Source organism: Melanerpes formicivorus, unplaced genomic scaffold (genome assembly GCF_026170545.1).
Source record: "Melanerpes formicivorus ecotype bairdi unplaced genomic scaffold, bMelFor1.0.p_v2 SCAF_17, whole genome shotgun sequence".
NCBI lineage: Eukaryota > Metazoa > Chordata > Aves > Piciformes > Picidae > Melanerpes > Melanerpes formicivorus.
Window position 1 is genome coordinate 15526494 of NW_027142369.1, and position 23161 is coordinate 15549654.

At 50.7% G+C, this 23161-nt stretch overlaps 1 protein-coding gene across 2 annotated transcripts in view; it reads right to left on the reverse strand.

Moving 5' to 3' along the window:
* FRMD6 (FERM domain containing 6) overlaps positions 1-13691 on the reverse strand; it is a 48913-nt gene extending 35222 nt beyond the window's left edge. The window contains exons 1-2 of one of the 2 annotated variants that reach the window (XM_068149096.1): positions 13387-13691; positions 13097-13169 (exon numbers count right to left, since the gene is read on the reverse strand). The gene's annotated coding sequence lies outside the window, so the exon portion shown is untranslated. Of the gene's footprint in view, positions 1-13096; positions 13170-13278; positions 13332-13386 lie in introns of those variants that run through there. The other variant, XM_068149097.1, reaches the window with a different exon arrangement.
* Between the last annotated feature and the right edge of the window lie 9470 nt (positions 13692-23161).

Sequence of the window (23161 nt, forward strand, 5' to 3'; positions counted from 1 at the left end):
AAAAACCATCTAGTCCAGCCCCTGTAGTGAGCAGGGACATCTACAACTGGAGCAGGTTGCTCAGAGCCCTGAACAACCTCACCTGGAATGGTTCCAGGGATGAGGCTTCTATCACCTCTCTGGGCAACTTGGGCCAGTGTCCCACCACCCTCAGTATCAAAAATCTGTTCCTTTTCTCCAGCCTGAATCTCCCTCTTGCAGTTTCAAACCATCACCCCTTGTCCTGTCACAACAGATCCTGCTCAGAAGTCTGTCCCCATCTTTCTGATTGATCCCTTTAAGACCGAAAGGCTACCAGAAATTTGCTCAGTTTTCAGGCCCCTGAGAACCTCCCTGGGATCTTTCCTAATAACTCCTTTCCCTGTCACCCCTGGACTGGAAAAATGTGAGGAGCTTAGGCTCTGGTTTCATTAAAGCAAACTTGGAGGGAATGAGCCAGCTCACCCCTCCTTGAGGCTACATCTGAGAGGTGGCACAGGGTGGGATGGAGGAACAAAGGCTTTGTGGACCCCAAAAATGCTCCAGCCTCTTGCTGGCCCCTCTACCCCTTTTTGGGGTGCCACCTCAACATCGGGTGCTGTGCCTAGCAGAGGGGATATTATGCACCACAGCACCCATGTGCCTGATGCAAACCCCTGCTCTGATGCATACTCACATCCCCAGGAGGTTTTTGGGGTCCTGCACACAGCTAGGTTCTCACCACAGACCTATGGCAGGAGCCAGCAGAGCGCCTTTGTCTCAGCCTCCACTTTGCAAAGCCAGGGTGTTTATGAGCTGTAGGAGCACAGTAAAGCAAAAGCAGCTGTGGCTACTACCCCCTTTTATGTGACTCTTTTTCTCTGCCAACCCCTCCTTTAAATTTTTATGGTCCAGATATAAAGCCCTGGGAAATACTGGTCCAGAGCAGAGCTCTGACATCCGTTAAAGCAGTACCCTGAGTCTCATGCATGCCAGGAGCTGGAGGTAGGAAAGGGGATTGTGGTGGTTCCCACCATGCACAGCACCTCCACTTCCCAGGGCACTTATTGCAGATTAATATTTTCTGTTTTAAAAAACAAAGCATGCAAACAAACCAAACCCAACAGAAACAACAACAAATCCCACTAAAAATAACGTGCCTGGAAGGTGGTGATGGGCAGCAGGGGAGAAATCCCAGGTGTTTCTCACCTGGTTGTACCTCAGAACCTGTTTGAACAACCCTGCCCTCAGCCAACATTTCTTTGCCCAAGGTCTTACCCAAATGAAAGTGAAGGGGTGAAAGGATGCTGGGGGCTTCCTGGGAAAGGACTGGGAAAGAGAACTGGCAAAGAAGCTGCTGAAGGGTCTAGAGAACAAGAATGATAAGGAGCAGCTGAGGGAACTGGGATTGTTTCCTCTGGGGAAAAGGAGGCTGAGGGGAGACCTCACTGTTCTCTGTGACTCCCTGGAAAGAGGTTGGAGGCCAAGGTGCGGTTGGTCTCTTCTCCCTAGTATCAGGAGACAGAACAAGAGGGAATGGCCTGAAAGGACTCTTTCAACTAAAGCAATTCTAAGATTCAATTCTGTGATTCTATACTTAGCTGCATGCAAACTCCCACCCACCTCCAGCCCTTCCTGGGAACCACCTGCCCAGTTCCAGCCAGCACTTCTGCCTATTACTGGAGGAGCTGGGATGCCCTGGCCATGGAAATGCAAAGCTGCCTACCGACCATCAGATCCAGGGCTCGCAGACATCTGCTTCATCTCTGTGGATGCAAAGTGCTGGATCACCACAGAGTTTCCATCATTAATTAGGCTACAGGGTGATCAAAAAAGGTCCCTGCTGTCACCAGCAAGTGTGTGCTGAAGGGTCTGAGTGCATCAGAGGAAGGCAATTCACTGCTAGCCAAATGCAATGGCAGTAGTGGTGAAAATCAGGGTGAGCTGGTGTCAGGGGTTCAGTTATCATGGTTGTGCTTGGGGTCACCCCCTTCTCCTGCAAAGCACCAAAATGAATGAACTCCATCAGAGAGGGGGGTCTGAGGGCTGTGTTTGCACAGGGTAGGGTGCCATGGGCTAGCACAAGGATGTCTGGAGATGAAGGAGGCATCTGTGCTACCTGCTCTGGGCTTTGGAGCAGACAGGGGGTGTGGGTCAGTGAGATGGGGGCTATTAGGCAGGATAACCTTTTCAGCAGGAGCTGTTGGGACAGGATGAGGGGTGATGGGTTAAAACTAAAAGAGGAGAGACTTAGACTAGAGAGAAGGAAGAAATTTTTGCCCCCGAGGGTGGTGAGGCACTGGCCTGTGTTGCTCAGAGAACCTTCCAGACTCCATTGGTTCCATTAGAGCCCCCTCAACAGTTTTCACGTTTCAAGAAGAGCCTTTTCCTGCTGTGCAGAAGACTGGGGTAAGACAGACTGCCCCACAGTGGACCCCTCTGGGTGCTGCACCCAGCTCAGTGGGCAGCAGCCCTCACCCATGGTGGGGCTTTTTACAGCATGGCCAAGAAGCTCTGTCTTTGGCTGAGGCTTTCTTATCTCTTCAGGCAAATGGGATGCTACTGCAGATGTGCATCAGCCCAACCAGTGATCCTAATATGCCACCAGATAAACAAGACAGTGAAAATAATGCTGACAGTGTATTTTCCCCAGGATAAATCCCCATTTTTCATATATAATCAGGCCAGGTCCCAGAGCAGAGGAGACCTTTTCTTATTTCTCCACCTCCAAGCTCAGCAAACAACCCTACCTGTGGAGCAGGCTCAGATGCTTTATCACATTCCTCTGTTTGTGTTTATGCCAGGGCTGGATCTTAAGCTGTTGCATGAAAAGTACCAGGCTTGTCCTCCTTTGAGTTGGTCTCCACACCCAACCTAAGATGATACCACACCTCCCTCCTGCCCCTGTCCATCAGACACACCAATTACCTTCCTCAGTGATTGCTCAGAGTATTCCTACCAGCACCCAGGCTTGAACTGCTCCTTCCCAACTCACACCAGCTCACCCACTGCATGTGATGGAGATTCAGCCATCCCAACAACACTGGGAAAGGAAAACACATCTACCCAGGCTGCCCAGAGAAGCTGTGGAGTCTCCTTCTCTGGAGAGATTCCAAAGCCACATGCACATTGTGACCCTGGGCAAGCTGCTGTGGGTGACCCTGCATTAGCAGAGGGGTTGGACTAGGTGATCTCTAGAGATCCCTTCCGCCCCCTGCAGTCTGTGACCTCTGAGTCTAGCAGCATCCCACCCTGTCAATGCCCTATCCTGTCAATGCCCCATCCCAGTACTGCCCCATCCTGGTGTCATGGGAAGCTTCCTTACAGTAGAACCCAGGCCAGTTGGGTGGGGTGAGCATGGAGAAGACATTTAATTACACACCACAAGGTGTTTTTCCAGTTGCAAAGGGCCAGTTGTATTTGCTCTACCTGCAACAGGTGCCATTAGTCCTCTTTGGCAACTAATTGGCAATTAATAATATCTTTGTATTATGCAAATGGGCTATGAATGTTCTGCAGATCAATTTAGGGCCATAAAAATTATGCAAGGGATGGAACTACTCTGCTGTGAGGCCAGGCTGAGAGAAGATAAGGGGTTGGTCAGCCTGGAGAAGATAAGGCTCCAGGGAGAACTTCTGGTGGCCTTTGAGTGCTTAAAGGGGCTGAGCAGAAAGCTGGGGACAGACTTTTGAGCAGGGCCTGTTGTGACAGGACATGGGGTGATGGGTTTGAACTGAAACAGGGGAGATTTAAACTAGGAGAAGTAAGAAGTTCTTCATTCTGAGGGTGGTGAGAACCTGGACCAGATTACCCAGAGAGGTGGTAGATGCCCCATCCCTGGAACCATTGCAAGTGAGGTGGTTTGGGGCTGTGAGCAACCTGCTCTAGCTGCAGATGTCCCTGCTGAATGCAGAGAAGTATGACTAGGTGACCTTTCAACCCAAACCATCCTCTGGTTCTACCATTCTATGCTATTTTAATGCCCTTGCAATTGCTTCCAAATACAGCAACGTTTGGCACCTTGGACTCTCTATATTTTTGCTATGAGCTTCTAAAGCAGCAGTTTGGGGATGCAAAAGCAGAAAATCTTTCCTGCAGCAGCCAGCCCAAGTCCCCAGCCCAGGAGATGGCTGGCACAGTGCATTCCATGGCTGACCCAGTGCTGGGTGATGGCTACGAGGCAGGGCCGAGCCTGCTGCCACTGCCCAGCTGATGAAAGGCCACCAGGACGCGTCTGTCTGTCTGTCCATGCAGGCAGCTGAGACATGCTGAGCTGGCCTCATCACTGCTGGTAATGCTTTAGGTGGTAGAGCAGAGTAGGAAAGAGCATTAAAAATAGCCTCAAATACCAAGAGGAGCAGCAGCTTAGTGCAATCAAAAAGAGCTTGCAGCCAGCATCCAGCCAGCTTAGCTTTGCTTATGCTAATTGGGAAGAAGACGACTGCAAACAGCTCGAGGTGAGAGGATTGGGTGGTGAGGAGCAAGCTGGGACTTTCCACGGGCAGACAGCCAGCTCCATCCCTTTTATCTGCTCTTGGGAGCGTCTGATTCCTCAGGGCCAGGCTGCCCAGCCACCCCTCACCCTGTGGGTGCTGTGCCCGAGGGGAGCAGCGCCCTTGTGCCAGTGCTGGAGGTGAGCCACATCCACAGCCCACGTTCCTTGGGTAGGGGTTAGCAGCCAGATTTGGTTGCTTCTGAGCACCTTACACCATCTGCAAGAGGCTGAGGGGAAGTTGGACAACCAACATATGGTCAATCTGGTGTCCTCCAGTGGCTTTAGAGGTGAAGCACATGGGAGTTTTGGGGAAGGGTAGGAAACACACAGGTCAGTTATTGTGGTTTCTATTTCCAAAGGCCTTAATGGGGAGCATTTTGCAGAGCAGTTCTGTCCCCTCCATCTTTGATGCCACATTCTAGTGAGACCAGCTGTGGCACTGGAGTCTCCTGGCCTTGCAGTAAGAATAGGTTAAGTTGGAAGGGACCTTCAGTGGTCATCTAGTCCAACCCCCCTACAGTCAGCAGGGACATCGGCAACTAGAGCAGGTTGCTCAGAGCCCCAAACAACCTGACCTGCAATGGTTCCAGAGATGGAGCATCTACCACCTCCCTGGGCAACCTGGGACAGGGTCTCACCACCTTCATTTCCATGGTGGTGACAACGCCAGCTCAGCAATGCTCAGCCATTTATATCCTTTGGGACACAAAGCTGAGGTGCTCTTTCATTGCACAAGCTACTTTCTTAATCTCAAAGTTGAGCTCCCACATTTTCTTTTCCCTTTAATTTTGGGGAGCAGATAGTTCCCACCAGCCCTAGTATTGCTGCTGGCTGCCCAGGGCTTAAAGAAGCACCTTTAAGAGAGATAAGTAAGCTAAAGCAATTAAACCACCCCAAAGAAACGAAGAGGCATGGCTGAGTGCAGAGGGAACACTTGCACTTTTCTCTCCCTGACACTGGGACTGGTTTTGTAATAAAATCTCCCAGGACATGAACTTACAAAAAGAACATGGAAAACCAGCAAAAGCCTCATTTTTCCCCAGTTTAGGCAGTTCCCAGTGATAGGTTTATAAAGGTGGAGACCAGGAAAATGTAAGTCACTGGTAATGTCTGCTGCATGATGCTGTCAAGCGATCAAGAGATCTTTAACAGAGGGAGAAGCTATTTGGGAAAAAGCAAAGCTAATTTTTCCCCTGCCTCTGCCCAAGTATTTTGCCTTGCATGGAGCAGACCCTCCTCAGATGAGCAGCTTGATAAACACTTGTCATAGAACCATTAAGGCTGGAAAAGACCTCGAAGATCATCAAGTCAAACCCTCAACCCAACACCTCCCAGTCTATGCATGAAGTTCTTAAAAAAGACCAACATCATCTGTGTTCCTTTGATAAATGATTTGCATCCAAGGTAATTAAATTTAAATCAGCAAAGGCAAAGAAACTGAGGGGGTTTTTTTCCTGCCCCAGATGAGATGGAGACAGCTCTGATTACCTATCAGATGTAACATGCCCCATTAAAACTGCCCGGCTCCTGCAGGTTCCTTATTCTAGCGTGGAACAAGATGGGGAAGAACGAAGGGTGGGGGGAGGGAAACAGCAGGAAAGTTCATTCATTTTCCAAGTGAAATAGCATTGCTTAGTTCATGGGGATAAAAATTACCTGCTCCTTCCCATCTGCTTTCCTATGCCTCAGCTGCAAACTCTCGGTCCTGGAAAAATCCTCCCCGCCCAGGCAGGGAAGCTGAGGCACAACCAACCTGCTTATTAGCAGAGCAGGATCAGCCAGCCAGCAGGCAGCCTGGGCAGAAAGGCTCCCCCTTTCCCCTTCCCCACCCCCTTCTTCCTCCCCTTCTCCACCTCTTTACCTTTTCCTATCCACTACTTCTTCCCCATCTCCATGTCCACCCCCATCCCTGTCTTCCCATCGCTGTCTTCCTATCCCTATCCATCTCTGTTCTCCCCCTTCCACATCTCTTTACTCTTCCCCACCTCCATCTCTATGAATATTCAAATCCCCATCTCCATGTTCATCCCCATCCTTATCTTCCCATTCACATCCCCATCCTCATTCATTCCCACCCTCATCCCTACTCCATTTTTCTCCTTCCCTGTCTCTTTATCATTTCCCATCCCCTACTTCTTTCCCTTCCCAGTCCCCATCTCCATGATTATCTTCATCCCTATCTCCATGTACATCTCTATCCTCCCATTTCCACCCCCATTCCTAGCCCCATCCCTATCCTCATTCCCACCCCCATCCCTATCCCTCTTCCTGTTCCTTTTCCCATCCCCATCTTTATCCCTATCCCCTTCTCTCTCCCTGTTCCTGCCACCATCCCCACTCCCACCAATATCCCAATCTTCATCCTCATTCCCACCCTCATTGCTATCCCTGTTCCTGTTCCAAATTCCCGTCCTTCTTTATCCATATCTCTATCCCCATCCCCATCCCTATTCCTAGTCCCATCCTTGTCTTTATCTTCATCCTCTCTCAAATTGTGCCAGAGGAGGTTCAGGTCGGATATTAGGAGGAATCTCTTCACAGGGTTCTCAGTCAGGGGAACAGGCTGCCCAGGGAGTTGCTGGAGTCACCACCCCTGGAGGTGTTTAAAAGATGTATAGATGTGGTACTTAGGGACATGGTTTAGTGGTAGAGGCTTGGCAGTAATGGTGGGATTGTGAGCATTGAGTCAGTGGTTGGCCTTGATCATAGAATCAGTCAGGGTTGGAAGGGACCACAAGGATCATCTAGTTCCAACCCCCCTGCCATGGGCAGGGACACCCCACACTAGATCAGGCTGGCCAGAGCCTGAGAGGTCTCTTCCAACCTCAGCAGTTCTAAGATTCTATGACTTTAAACATATTTTCCAACCAAAATTATTCTGACTCTGTGATCTCCAGTGTGGGTTACTCCTGTCCCCACCTCATGGACAAAAGATAAGGGTCTGGTGTCCAGGAGCCTCTCTGCAGAAAGGCAAGCCCAAGGGTGCTGCTTTGGTGGTGGTGGAGTGCTTATGCGGTGGAGGTCCCAGGATCATAGAATCACATCATCATAGAAAAGTTTGTGTTGCAGGGAACCTTTCAAGTTCATGTAGTCCACCCCTGCAGCCAGCAACATCTGCAACTAGAGCAGGTTGCTCAGAGCCCCAGACAACTTGTCCTGGAATGGTTTCAGGGATGGGGCATCTACCACCTCTCTGGGCAATCTGGGACAGGGTCTCACTACCCTCAGTGTGAAACATTTCTTCTACCTGTGGAGTCTGAATATCCCTCTTATAGCTGAGAGAGCTGGGGTTGTTCAGGCTGGAGGAGAAAAGGCTGGAGAAGAGAAGGCTCAAGGGAGACCTTCTGGTGGCATTTAGTATTTAAAGAGGCCAAGAAGAAAGCTGGGAACAGACTGTTGAGCAGAGCCTTTTGTGACAGGGTGCAGGGTGATGGCTTGAACTAGAAGAGGGAGATTTAGACTGAAGAGAAGGAAGAGACTTTTTGCACTGAGTGTGGTGAGACCCTGTCCCAGACTGCCCAGAGAGGTGCCCCCTCCCTGGAAAGATGAAGTTTTGCTTTGCCTCTTTGCTTTGAGAGAGTGGGGAGAGGGCTTGCTGCGAAGGGAAGGAAAGAGAGGAGGAGGAAATGAAAACTAATTAACTAATAAATGAGCTGGGTTGGCTCAGGGCAGCAGGAGAGCGATCCAGAGAGCTGACTCACTCTGACTCAGTCTGCAAAGAGTGGGTTGAAATCTGGCGTGGGCACAACTCCTGCCCCAGCCACGCGGCCAGGCTGTGGGCACTGAACACAGACCTGCTGCGACCCAAGAGCCCTGCGGGGACCCGCTTGGCACTGCCATCACTTTCTCTGCAGGAGAGAAATCACTTTCTCCAGGGAAATGGAGCCATTTCACTGGTGGGAGCAAGCAGCTTAGATGGAGTCAGTGCTTTTGGCTGCAGCTCCTTATCTCCCTGTTTTCACCTTAAAACTGGCCAAGTGCAGGGAGGGTGGGAATTCCCCCTCCACACAGCCAACAAGCCACTGTGATGTGGGAGAAGAAGAATGCTGCCACCAGGGCAGGGATCCCAAATCCCTGAAGCTGGTAAACATGTCCAGAGACAGTGGGGATCACAGAATTATAGAATCACAGAGTGGTTTGGGTTGGAAGGGACATTTCAAGGTCATCTAGTCCAACTCTCGTGCTGTCAGCAGGGACATCTGCAACTAGAGCAGGTTGCTCAGAGCCCCAAACAACCTGACCTGCAATGGTTCCAGGGATGAGGCATCTACCACCTCCCTGGGCAACCTGGGACAAAGTCTCACCACCTTCATTTCTGGATCGCGGGAAATGAGGTCTCTGGCCATGGGCTGCAGGTTCTCCCCAGGCTGGCTGCTGGCAGGGAAGGGATGTACCCAGCCAGCACTCATCCCAGTTAGGGCTTCTACCAGCACAGCACACAGCATGGCAGGAAAAGCATTGGAACAGGCTGCCCAGGGAGGTGATGGAGTCACCATCCCTGGAGGTGCTAGAAAAATGTGTAGACATGGCACGTTGGGACATGGTTTAATGGGCATGATGGTGTTGGTTTGACAGTAGGACTTGATGATCTAAAATATCTTTTCTAACCTTGATGACTCTGTGATTCTGTGATTTTAAGCTTCCATGAGTCCATGATTCTATCCCCGAGCTTTGGCATGGCCACCAGAGATGTTAGCAGTTTGAGGAGCAGGGCAAAGTATTTTTGGGTGGGTTTCCCTTGGGGAGATCCTTGTGCAACTGAAGAAAGTCCCAGCCCAGCTGTAAACAGCCTCTCTCAGATGCAAACACTCCCATGCCTTACTTTATTATTTTTTTTAACTTTTTTTAAGCTCCTCTCTTTGATTTCATTTAATAATGGATGAATTATCAGAAATATGTGCTGGCAGGGAGCCTGGGTGTTGTCAGGAGGCAAAAGGCTTCAGTAACACATTGCTTGAAAATATTTCTTCCAAAAAAAATAATAAGAGAGAGAACAAATTAAAGGAAGAAAGGAAAAAAAATAATTAAATAAGTTTGTGCCAAAGCCTCCAGGGATGGGAACAAAACAACTCAGCTGCAGAACTTTTCCTCTCTTTTTCTTTCTTCATGCCTGTGCAGAGGGTGAGACTCCTCTCACCTCAACTAGCCACCCCAGACAGCTCAACTGGGTCCCAGATGGCATGTGTGTCCCCACCTAGGAGCCCCATCTCCTCCCAGATGTCCAGCACAGCACCTCAGGAACGCAGTGCAGAGAAGAGATGCCCCCTCAGCCTTGGGTGATACTCTCAACCATGTCTAAACCTTCAGCCCAGTCTTGCACCTAAATAATGCATTCACCAGCTGTGTCCCACTGTCAGTAGGACAGCACCCCTGTGAAGCAAGGAAAGGGTGGCAAGGAGGCTCTTCACCCCATGACCAGAGTTTATGGGATGAGGCAATCACACCCAGTCATCAGGCAGGAACGAGGCAAAGCCAGGGCACACGGGAGCAGAGGGGGAGGCAGCAACTCCCGGACGGCATGCACCAACATGCTGGGTGGCATGGCTGGCAGCACCCACACTGCCATCCCACTGGGGTCCCTGCCTGGCAAAGTGGCCAGGATCGAATAACCTCTTCAGAGCAGTCCCTTTGGTCCTGTACTTAAAGGGTACCAAAAGAAATCTAAAGACAGACTTTTGAGCAGGGCCTATTGTGACAGGACAAGGGGTGATGGTTTGGAGATTCAGACTGGAGAGAAGGGAGAGAATTTTTACACTGAGGATGATGAGAGGTTGCCCAGAGAGGAGGTAGATGGCCCATCCCTGGAACCATTCCAGGTAAGGTTGTTCCCATCAGCCCTGGGCAGCCAGCAGCAATAGTAGGGCTGATGGGAACTATCTGGATCAGCCGGTCCTCTCCAAACCAGAGCGAGAGGGAAATCTGATGGAGAGGGAGGGGCACAGCAATTACAGCCTTTTCACTTTAATAACCCTCACTGCTTCCCCAAGTCCATATTTACATCCTGCTCTGCTCAGAAGTAGTAATTAAAGTCTCCCTGCTCAGGTCTAAACAACTGCAGACCCTCCTGTCATTAGAAGTTGAGTAGAAACCTCATTTTTACGGCTGAGGAGCCTCAATGTTCCTACACCTATCAAGGGCAGGCAGCAGAAGGTAGGGCCACACATCCATGCTCTGACAGACCATCATAGAATCAATCACAGAATTGTTTTGGTTGGGAAAGGCCTCCAAGATCGTCAACCTAAGACCACCATGGGCACTAAACCATGTCCTGAAGTGCCATGTCCTTATGTTTTGTCAACAGCTCCAGGTACGGTGACTCCACCACCTCCCTGGGCAGCCTGTTCCAATGCCTGACCACTCTTGCAGGAAAGAAATCGTTCCTAATATCCAATCTAAACACTGATCTCCATGAGATGTTGAGGATGAAGAACCACTTGGAAAACAGCTCCATGTCACTGGTCCCTTCTCATGTCATTTTTGGGCTGTTTCCATGACCCAGAAGGGAATCAAATGGGTCTTGGGGTCACCAGCTAACAGGCAGAGCCACCATGCTGGGAGTTCTGGAGCACCTCAGGACCTCCTCTCGCTCTAAAGAAGCTATCAAAAAAATTGGAGAAAATTAATTATTCATGAAGACTGCTAATTAAGCCAATTTCCTCTGCGAGGGCATGGAAGGAAATGAGCTGGAGAAGCTCTTAATTGTTTCAAAAGAGCTGTTCTACCAACGTTCCTCATCCAAGCTGCTCTGCTTGCCGAGAGCAACCAGCCCCATGGTTCACTGGGGCTGGAGGACTTTGCCAGTGTCAGGGTCAACCACCTTACAGATGCTCCCAAGGAAGCAAAGGTCAACAGCAAGGCTTAAAGTGCTCATAAAACTCCATGCCCCAGCTGGGTGACCCCCAGCACCCAGCACCATGCCAGCACCTTCTGCCCATAGAGCGAGTGAGACTCTGCAGGAGGGTCCATGGGTCACTGAATGAAACCAGTTCAGAAGAAATAACATCTCCCTCATGCAAGCTATTGCTAGATGGCCTAAGAGCTCAAGGAAGATCTCATCTCACCCCAGGTTTAGCACAATGCGACACGTGGGCAGCCACAAGGATACAGTTAGGTGAAGTCTGCACCGTGGTCATCCCTTGGTGCCACTATTGGATTGCCATGAGGTTCCGCATCCTTTGCCCTGGCCACAGCACCATGTCCATGAGCTGGGTCCCCGTGGGGCAGCTGGGATGATCCCCTGTGACTATCAGACTTTCAAGGAGGGGTTGAAATTGCAATGGCATGGTCACAAGACTGCTGATCCCCTTGGCCAGAAGGAAGCCTGAGCATCAGCTCTCCATGTCATGATTAATTTGGCAATCCAGAGGGAAAGCCTGACAAAAGCATCCAAGTCATGGCTGCCATCACAGAACCGTTGGGGTTTGGAAGGAACCTCTGGAGATCATCCAACCCCTTGCTAAGGCAGGGTCACCCACAGCAGGCTGCCCAGGATCACAATGTCCGGGTGGGTTTGGAATCTCTTCAGAGAAGGAGATTCCGCAACCTCCCTGGGCAGTCTGGTCTAGGGCTGAAGAGAAGATCTGAGTATCATCTGAGAGTTTGAGAAGATCTCTTCTCAGTCTGCTCTTCTGCATGTTAAACAGCCCCAGGTTTCTCAGCCTTTCCTCCTCACAGAGATGCTCCAGCCCCCTCAGCATCTTTGTAACCATGCACAAAAACCTCCAAAGCTATCTGCAGCAATAGACCACCAACCTGCACCCCCAGCACCTTCTCAGGTTATGGCACATGCATGAGCTGGTAGCTTCAACCAGCAGCTGCCATCACTCCCACTCTGACCCTAAGGCAGAACTGCATCCACTCCCCAGATCACCCTTGGATGGGTGGGTGTGGGGAAGGGTGAGCCCTCCATACTCTGTGCCAAGGGAACCAGCTTCCTCCCAGCTTCTGGTGTGCAGGGGGTGGGAGTGGAGTTGCCCAGGGAAAGCAACCCCCTGGTAAACCCCAGGGCTGGCAATCCCCCAGCAGCCCCCAGTCCCTCCACCCAGCTTTCCATGGCAAGGAATGGTCCCTTTGCCTGCTGCCAAGCCTTGCCCTCCCACTCTCACTACCATTTCATTCTGGTCCCCCTTTTTCAGGACCTTCCCTTCTTTTCCTGTAGAAAAGAATCTCTGATGGTGGAGAACAAAAGGAGTTATTTTAAACCAAAATGGATACATCTCTGAGGCAGTCTCACTTTTCCCATGGAAATCATGGTTCTCCCAAGACAGCATTATCCTCCACAAACCTCCCCAGGACAAGCACCATTCCTGGCACAGCTCCCATTCTGTGACATAGGAAAAGGTGGCCCCGAGTAGCACAGCTGTCAACGCTTGGCCAGTCATGTCCTCGCCAGGAAAACACAAAGCTTGATAAGACCCCGAGGTCTTCTGCTGAGTTTCCAGCAGCTGGAAAGCATTCACAACCATTCACAAGCCACAGGTAACGACAACACACGGCCAGGCACTTCTCAGTCAACACCACAGCCCCACGTCTCAGTCGGGAGCCATCTAAGATGGCCCCTCCAGAACCAGGTCAGCCTCTGCACCACCCTTCCTTCTGCTTCCGCAGCCCAACGCCATTAAAAGCAGGCACTCGTCTTCCTACCTGGTGCTGGGAACATCTACAAGTCAAGTTCCTCCAGCAGCTCCATGGTGAGCTCGGGGTTATCTCAGTAGAGCTGGAAGATAAAGCCACCAAGAGAAAAGCTCAGTGTTCCTGCACGGGTGGGACACTTCAAGGTATGTTCCTCTTGCACAGCCCGGGGGAGCCCATCCCGTGGGGCTCACCATGTCCTCCCAGGCTGCTGAGGCACCAGGATCCCTGGGAACTGTGCTCCACTTGGAGAGACCTACCCTTTTTTGACTGGTGTCCAACCCCAAAGCACATGTTCTTACCTGCTCGGTGGAAGAAGGGGGAAGACTCAAGCACCTTTCCGAGAAACACATGGATCTCAGCGAGGTGTGGATCTCACTCAGCTCCTCCTGCTCTTCATCCAAACGATAGTTAGGGGAAAAAAAGGGGGTGGGGAGGCAGGATACAAAGCTGCAGCAAGCTGCAGAAAAGAGGTCGGTGGTGGGAAGGCTCCCTGCAGCTGGTGTCTACACAGCTCTGCTGGTTGGTTAACAGTGGAGCTCTGATCAACAGGTATATTGATGTCAAGCTGGGACTTGTCTCCTCAGCAAGGAAAGGGGAACAGCAGAGATTACTAAGCCATGCAGGAATGTGGTTTGTTTAATGTGAGCCATCAACGCAGCAGAGTAAAATAATGACAGATGTGCAATCACATTTCCTGAGTCCAAAACCAGGAGATGGAGAACTTAAACACCACTTTTCCCAAGATCAAGAAGAGGAGACGTTTGGCTAAGGACTCATTTGGTTACTAATTTCCTCAGCATTAAGTCAGCTGCTTCCCAAATCTCTTGACATACTTTGCTGAAGTGTTCTGAGGACAATGCTGCTCCACAGCTTGCTTTGATGTGAGGGTAAGCAGAGAGAGAGAGAAGATACTTTGGAAACATGGCTACACCAGCTGACCAAGCTGGCCGGGACCAGAGGTTCCTGAGCCTTGCTTAATTGGTTTAATTTAATGAAAGACAGTGAGAGAAACTCCATGTGGCTCTTTATCACAGAGACTGCTGGGAGAGAGAAATCAGGACCTGGGTTAAGCCAACACTTCAAGGGTGTGCTGGTGGGAACATGGAGCTTTTTTTCCAGAAGCAGCCTGGCAGTGTTGGAAGCCAGAGTTTCACAGAATCATAGAATGGAAGGGACATGACAGATCACTTAGTTCTAACCCCAATGCCATGGGCAGGGGCACCTTCCACTAGACCAGGTGGCTTAAGGCCTCAGCCAGCCTCGCCTTGAACTCCAGGAAGGGGGCATCCAGGACATCTCTGGGCAACCTGTTCCAATATCTCACCACCCTCACTGTAAAGAACTTCTTCCTAATATCCAGCCTAATATCCACTTTGCTTTGGTTTGGTCTCTCCTGCAGAAGGCACGTGGCCAAGAGACACCATACTTGAAGCCCACCAAGACTGGGGGAATAAATCCCTGCACAGTGTTGGTCTTCACCTCTGGCTGTGGATGTTTCCCAAAGGTCATGAGGGGAGGACATGGAGGGGAGCAGCTACACACCCTTACCATGGGTGGTGGGGAAGGCCTTTAAGGGGAGTGTGTCATTTGCTTGTGGGGTGTTTTCATTTGCCTCTTAAGGTCAAAAGTGGGGAAAGCACAAAGCAAGTGGAGAAGCTGCTGCCAAGCTGCAGGAACTCTGCTCTGTCTCCTGGATGTAGAGAGTCATAGAATCACAGAATGCTCTGGGTTGGAATGGACCTCAAAGATCATCTAGTTACAATGCCTGCCATGGGTTCAGAGTTCCATCCAACCTGGCTCTGAACACTTCTGGGGATGGGGCATCCACCCATACCTAGGAGGAAGCCCAAGCATCAGTTCTCCATGTCAGGATGATTTCAACAATCCAGAGGGGATGCCTGCCCAAAATATCCAAGGCATGGCTGCCATTACTGAATCCCTAACTGGTGAGGGTTGGAAGGGACCTCTGGAGATTTGCTAGTCCAACCCCCCTGCTAAAGCAGAGTAACCCACAGCAGCTTGCCCACAGTCACAACATCCAGGTGGGTTGGGAATCTTTCCAGAGGAGACTCCACAACCTCTCTGGGCAGCCTGCTCCAGGGCTCTGGCACCCTCACACCAAAGAAGTTTCTGCTACTGTTCAGATATAACCTCCTGGGTTCCAGTTTGTGCCCATTGCCTTTTGTCCTGTTCCTGGGCACCACTGACAAGAGTCTCACCCCAGCCTCTTGTGCCCAACCTTGTCCCTCTTGCTGAGCATTGATCCCCTCTCAGGCTTCTCTTCTCCAAGCTCAACAGCCCCAGGTCTCTCAGCCTTTCCTTCTCACAGAGATGCTCCAGGCACCTCAGCATCTTCAGAGCCTTCACAGGACTCTCTCCAATAGTTTCCTTGTCTCTCTTGAACTGGGGAGCCCAGAACTGGACCCAGTCCTCCACATGCCATCCTTCATTTCCTGTTAATCAAACAAACAACAGTTTCTCTGCCAAAGACACCTAATGAGGAGCATCCCCTTGTGCATGACCATGTCCATGGCTTCCTCCCTGATGTTATAAGAACACATGAAGCTGCTGCCTCCTGTGATGGGAAGGGCAGCTCCAAGGGCAGCTCCTTCCCCTAAATGGACTTTAATTATTCTGGCTGCCTGCCAACAGCTATTCTGACACCCATGCTCCAATTAAGACTTGGTTTCACCCCAATTCATGCAGAACTCAAGCACAGCTTGTCCCTGGCTGGTGGTATAGAGAAATGCCTGGGGTGGTGCTGGCAGAGCTCAAAGGGATGGTCAGCCTGGGGTACTGCAGGACAAACGGTCCCCTGGCCAGCACTGGGCTGCTGCTCACTGAGTGATGCAAAAGGGTAAATTCAGAGAATCATTCAGGTAGCAAAATACCTCTAAGATCATCAAGTCCAACCATCAACCCAACACAAATCATGTCCACTAAACCATGCCTTGAAGTGCCAGATCTACACGCTTTTTGAATACCTCCAGGCATAGTGACTCCACCACCTCCCTAAGCAGGCAGGATATAGGGGAAATATAGGATGTAAGGGAAAAAATGTAGGATCTAGGGAAACATTTGGAGCCTGTAGAAATGTTTATGGAGCAGGAGCTACCATCAGAGGCAAAGCAGCCTGCCAACCCTGCCTGCACGGAGCACCTTGCCCCGTGCCTGGGGCACAGATGGGTTCCTGGGTGTGTCTCCTAGCCCCGTGGCTTCCGTTGAGAGCTGCAATTTCATTGCCACTTACTCTGAAGAGTCACCTTGGGTGGGATGCAGACGTTGGCTGTGAGCCAAGCTGAATCACACCCTCCCAGCTGGTCCACTCTGCTCAGGGAGTCTAGACGGCTGGTTGATGTGGAGACATCTCCTCTCTGAGATACCTGCATGAGGTCTGGGCTGCTCCCCACATCAAAGGGGCCCTGAGCTGCTAAAGTGAGGTTATAATTAAACCACCCTGGGGCAAAAGAGAAAGAGTTTCTCCCAGGGCCGGCTGATCTTCCTCCATGGCTCCATCACCCAGGGTAGTGCTGTCTGCCACCACCCTGAGAGGCTTGGGTAGCCATAGCCAGTGCTGCTGTCCCACAGCTCATGGATGTCATGCCTGCTTTGTGCTGTCTGAAAATCAAGAAGCTGCTCTATTGTAAGCTGGTCATGCTTTGCTGCCAGCTTCTTGGTCACTTGCACACAAGGAGAGAAACCCAGGGCAAGGATGAGGACACAGGTATGTCAGGAGTTCCTTAAATTCATTTTGCTGTCAATTTTGGGTCAATATCCACAAGTCAAGGTACAGCCACAAATGCCTGAGGGTTGTCCCAAAGGGCAGAAGGAAGCTGAAGCCTAGTTGCAGATGTCCCTGCTGGCTGCAAGGGGGTTGGTCTAGATGACCTTGAAAGGCTCCTTCCAGCCCCAACCATTCTGATTCCATGAAAACACAGGGCTGGCTGCTCAGGTGGTAATTAATCTCCGTGCAGGAGAACCCCCTGTTATGGACTGCTCCTCCTCAAGGAGAAGCACCAAAGTGCACCAGATAGAGTGTTTCTGCAGAACAAGCAAAGTCATCCTGCTGTCCCTGCACAGCCCTGGTGCCTTCACTGTGATTTTCTTTCCCCACCACCTCATTTGCTCTCTGGATCTCCTTGGAATTGACTTTCTCCTTGGCACTGACTTTCTGTTTTCCAAGAGAACAGTGTTTACTTTGATACTTCTCTCTCTCAGGTGTTAAATTCAAAGCCTGTGGTGTACACAACTTGGGTGCATGCTCACAGCTACACAAAGGCCTCATTTCCCAGCAGAGGCAACTAGAGAAGGCTCACTTTGGGAAGCATACTGGGATCAAAAAAGGAACATCCCTTTTCAAGGTGGAAACCTTGCTTAGAGCTGAGTAAGGATTGTAGGTTAAGTGACATGCAAGGAGCAAGCCAATGCAAAGTGACTTTCATGATTCATTGTCTCCAACCTGGTCTAGAATTTGCTGTGGACTTTGACTCAGCTGGTTGGTGCCACTGAGAGGGACAATATGGACATAAAGGCAATATAAGGTGCAATGGTGTGACCTTATGGGCTGGTTTATATCAGATGCTGCCCAGCTAGGCCCATCCATGGTTTGCTGTGTTCATCCCATGGGGTATGGTTATAGAATCACAGAATGGTTTGGGTTGGAAGGGACCTTTAAAGGTCATCTAGTCCAGTCAGAAAGAGCAGGTTGCTCAGAGTCCCAAACAGCCTGACCTGGAGCATTTTCATGGATGGGGCATCTACCACCTCTCTGGAAAACCTGTTCCTATTCCAGTGCTTCTGGAGGGCATAGGCTAGAGCAGAGGACAAGAGCTGCTCATCAACATGTACCCTTATGCAGGAGCATGAGGGGCTGAGGAGCAGGAGCATGGGGTGTCCAGGAAAACCATTGGTATGACACTTTGCTCACAGAGCTATTGCCCTTCCTCCCACGGCTTTTGCAGATCTGCTCCTCATATAGCAACAGTGGTTTGAGTTTGAGGCAAGAGAAATTACCCAACCTCGCTGCCCTGAGCAGTTCCAGGGCAAGAGGGAAGTGCAGGAACTTGTCAGTTGATTTGCAGATTATTTATTTGCTTATTAGATCCCATTTGGCTAATAGTGTCTCTGATGATCCATAGGATGAGCTAATAAATCTTCCCTGGAAACCCACCAGCATCTTGCTTGATGGCCACCTTGAAGGCATCCTTAATTAAACCAGTTTTGCCTTCCTAATAGACTCCTAGAAGTCAGCCAGCAGAGCAGGAGGTGTTTACCTAGCTGCCACCCTTTGATGACACAGGAGTGGAGGTAAGGAGGAGGAGGTTGGCCTGCTCCAGTGTTATGCCAAACGTCTTGTCACAGCCCCAACCTGCTGAGACATCCTGGGGTGCTTGAGCATGGGCCAGCGTGGGCGTGCATGCTGCGTGACTGTGGACACAGGTCCTTTAGCAGTAGCTCCTCTGCCAACACCTCTTGCAGGCATGGGGCAGCTGGGGAAAGGGGGAAGAGATTCTCAAAGCAAGCTGGTGATGGTGGGAGCCATGCACACAAGGTCTCTACAGAGTTTTCCTGGGGAAAACACTTTGTGTCTGCTCGATGAGGACACTGCAATTTTGGCTTGCTTCTGAGCCATGATACCAACGGAGCACTCATTGACCTGGCTGCCCAGGAAAGCCTGCCCACTGAATGGTGAGGAGTGGAAGGGAATTCTGGAGATCACCTAGTTCAGCCCCCTGCTAAAGTAGGGTCACACACAGCAGGTTGCCCAGGATCACAATGTCCAGGTGGGTTTAGAATCTCTCCAAAGAAGGAGACTCCACAGCACTCTCTTCCCATTCCAGCTTCTCCCTCCTTACATCACCACCAATCAGCTCTTTTCTAGGGCCTCAATGTCCCTTCCCAAATCCTGCTCTTACCACCCCACAAAGACCTGTGCTTTGTCTTGTCTTGCCCCGTGGAGGCTCTCACCCCTTTGGCATGACGAACATCTCCTCCTGACACAGCTCAAGCATTGCAAAAATGCATCCTGGCTGGCTGGGGCTGAGCTAGCAGCACACCACGGGCAGGTATCCCAAATCCACCTCTTCTCTAGCCTGAGCCAACAGCCTTTCCCACCATCCCTCACCCTTCCTCTCCTGCCTCTTCCTTGCTCCTCTCCCCCGCCTGCAGAACAAGAGGTCTTTGTCTGCTCCCCCTGTTTGGAGGATCATGAACAACTTGAACTTCCCCCGAGTGAGTTTTTCCCTGCCAGCAGGACTCTGTCCTGTGCTGGTGCCAGGTATTAACTAAGAGGATGACTCAACAAACCAGTTCAGACCAAGCAAGAACAACCCTTCCCTTTTCTTCCAAGACTCCAGCTCAGCCCAGCACAGGCTGTTTTGGAGCATCAGAAAAGGTTAGTTAACTTGAAATATGACTTCTTAAGTAGTTTCTCACACCTCCCCTCCTTTGGGCTGCAGCTGGTATGGGAAGATGATGGAGATGCAGTCAAGGAGGTCATTCCAAGGTAGTTTTCCCTACTCTTTTTCATTCTGGTTTTGAGGTTTCCCACCGAGATCGTGGCATGTCTTTCACAGAAGAGATGTGCTACAGGGCTTGTACTACCAGAAGTGGCATGTGCCGTGGGGTGGAAACGGAGGCCTTCAGGAAGGATGAGCCCATAGCTTGTGTTTGGCCAGGAGATCAGCAGAGCCTCAAGAGCTCCTCATCATCCCAAGAGCCCCAGCACCCTCAGCTGTTCAGCATCCTGAGCTAATCAGTATCCTAAGTTATTCAGCATCCTAAGCTCCACAACATTCTGAGCTCCCTGGCATCCTGAGATCCCCAGCATCTTGAGCTCCTGAGCTCCTCAACACCCTGCACTCTCCATCATCCTGAAAGCCCCAGCATCCTGAGCTTCCTAGCATCATGAGAGCCCCAGCAGCCTCCACCAGATTTGCTCTGGCTTGTGATGGAGCAAAAGCACATACCGTGGAGGGACCCAACCTGCTCACAGAGTGTCAGCAGCTCCAGCTATGAGGTGGAGCAAAGGCAGCACTGAAGGTTTCAGCTAGGGGAAGCTGCAACACTGAGAAGGGCTGATAAAGCCAGCAGGTAAGAAGAAAAAAAAAGTGGAGAAAACTACAAGATGCCAAGCAGCATGTGGTCTGGGAAACATGGCTGGGCAGGACCATGCTAGAGGCTGCAGCTGCTCTTTAGGATGGAAGCTGCCATTTCCAAGGGGTCTGTGTGATGGCCTCAGAGCTGTTTGTGTGCTTGCTCCCATGGGCACTGCCCTACATATCTCAGATGCTGGCTGCTGGTGGCCCTGCAGTGTCCAAGTCACTGTAGAATGATAATGCATCCAAGAGATATTTCCCTTTGCTTTCTTGTTGACAACATGGACAAGAAGGAGGCAAGAGAGGAGAATAGGGTGTGAAGCAGCAGTGCCCAAGCGGGCAGGCAGAAAAGTCTTCCTGGGTTTGGGAGCATCAAGTGAGGACGAGCTACTGGAGGTTTGTCCTGCCTGTGGCTTATCAGCATTTGGAGAGAAAGAAGCCAGGTGGTCTTTAGTGACAATGTAACATCTACACCCACCAAGAGAAATCTTGCCATCAGCTGGGACTGTCCCGGCAGAGAAAGGAGCAAGACCAGTTCAGCAGGATTGTACCAGACTGGGCAGTGACCTGAAAATGCAATCCAGAGGGAACAACTTCAAAGCCACATGGAGGTGGGAAACCAGCTCCCCATGCATCTGCAGTGGGTTGCAGACTGAGGAGATTGGCTCTACAAACTGCATGCTGTGGTCAAGCAGAGGATGAAGAGCACACAACCATGAGCATGCTGCATTTTGGGGTGTCCCCAGGCCCTGTGAAGCCCAAGCAGAGCTGTGTCCCCAACATCACAGTTAGCTTGTGCTCCTCACCACCCATCTTATCTCCACTGAAAGAACAGATAGGCTGGGAATTGTTTTCCCTGTGTTATTCCATGGGGGTGGGCAATTTCTGTGCATCATTACCTGAGCCATCACAGTTCCAGCCTGCTGGCTTTGTTACCCTCTGTAACACCTGCCAAGTGTGGCAGACACCTGCTTCCAGCTTGTGGAGAAAAATCAAGGTATTGTCTTCGCTGCCAAGAACCACTCCACAGAGTTTCCTGGTGAGCTGGCCCATGGCCAAACACAGGATATCTCCATGACAGGAGGCCCATTGTGGCTGTGGCCACCACTAAATACCATGAAATCACAGAGTGATTTGGGTTGGAAGGGACCTTTACAGGTCATCTATTCCAATGCCCCTGAAGTTAGCAGGGACATCTGCAACTAGAGCAGGCTGCTCAGAGCCCCAAACAACCTGACCTGGAATGATTCCAGGGATGGGGCATCTACCACCTCCCTGGCCAACATGGGACAGAGTCTCACCACCCTCACTGTAAAAAAAATTCTCCCTTCTCTCTAGTTTGAATCTCACCTCTTTCAGTTTTAACTATTCATCCCTTGTCCAATCACAGCAGGCCCTGCTCAAAAGTCTGTCCACAGCTTTCTTCTCAGCCCTTTCAAGCACTGAAAAGCCACTGGAAGGTCTCCCTGGAGTGTTGTCTTCCCCAGGCTGAACGACCCTTTGGGGCATACCAAATGCTCAGCAAGAGGGATGGGTGGTGGGAAGTTGCCTCATGCCCCAGGCAGAACAGTGGGACTGGGATGAGCTGTTGGTTTGCAATGAGAGGCAGCCTGGAAGCAGCAGAGCTGCTGAAGCATGTGAGGCTGGGGTGGGAGGGAAGGTTTCCCAGTGCAAAAATATTTCATTTAGATGTTTTTCTCCATGAAGCTTTCTGCTTCCAAACAACCGTCGCTTTCTGCCGGGCGCTGACCTCAGTGGGAAGAAAAATTGCAGCACAAAAGGGACAGTGAATCCGATGCCAGAAGCATAAACTCGGCTCTGGTCCCACCAGAAGTTCTGGGTGGGTCCAGACAAGGAACTTTTCAGAGCTTTTTGTGAAAAACATTGAAATAAAACCCCCTGAAAAATCAGATTTCTCAGAGAGCTAAAGCACTGTTGGTTCAGGTCCCCTGTGCCAGCACCACCCCAGTTTTCTGGTTTGGCTTCTCCACCAAAAGCATCCCCATCTGCCCCTTGGCTTCATCTCACAGATTCATAGAATGGTTTGGGTTGTAAGAGACCTTCAAGATCATCCAGTTCCAATCTCCCTACCATGGGCAGGGACACCTCCCACTATTCCAGGTTGCTCAAGTCCTCATCCAACCTGGCCTTGAACACCTCCAGCAAGGGGGCATCCATGACCTCCCTGAGCAACCTGTTCCAGTATCTCAGCACCCTTACTAATCTTCTCTGAGATCCTTCCTCTCATTCACATTAGCAGCAAAACACTAGCCCAGTTAATAACCCCTGAAGTCCTGAGGGTCCCACCAGCTCTCAGAGCACCACTCTGCTTTTATTCCTCTATCTGCTTTATTGAGCCCTTTACTTGCCTATGGAGATGGTTGCAATTTATATCCATGTGTTGATGAATCCCAGAGGGCCCATTCTCCTGATCTGCACAAGGCAGAATCCCCAGCAGAGTTCCCAGACATGTGTCCTTGAGGAGGCCATGTGCCTGTTGGTCATGCTGAAGGACTCCAGTGAATCACAGAATCATAGACTGATGAGGGTTGGAAGGAACCTTGGGAGATCATCCAGTCCAACCTCTCTACTAAAGCAGGGTCATCCACCACAGGTTGCCCAGATTCACAATGTCCAGGAGGATTTGGAAGTTCTCCAGAGAAAGAGACTCCACAACCCTTCTGTGCAGCCTGCTCCAAGGATCCAGCACCCTCACACTAAAGTTTCTGCTCCTGTTCAGATGGAACCTCCTGGGTTTCAGTTTGTGCCCCTTGCCCCTTGTCTTAAATCTTAATTACCTTAAAAACAATTGTGCTTCTCAGGGGAGGATCAGCATTCTGGTGACTGTTAGTGAACCTTCTGAATAAGATCTTCTCTAAGAAGGAGGTGCTTCCCAGAAGATGCTTCATTGTCTGTTGTGACAGGGCAAGGGTTATGACCCCACTTTATTACTTCAATTTGTGATGCACTTCATGAG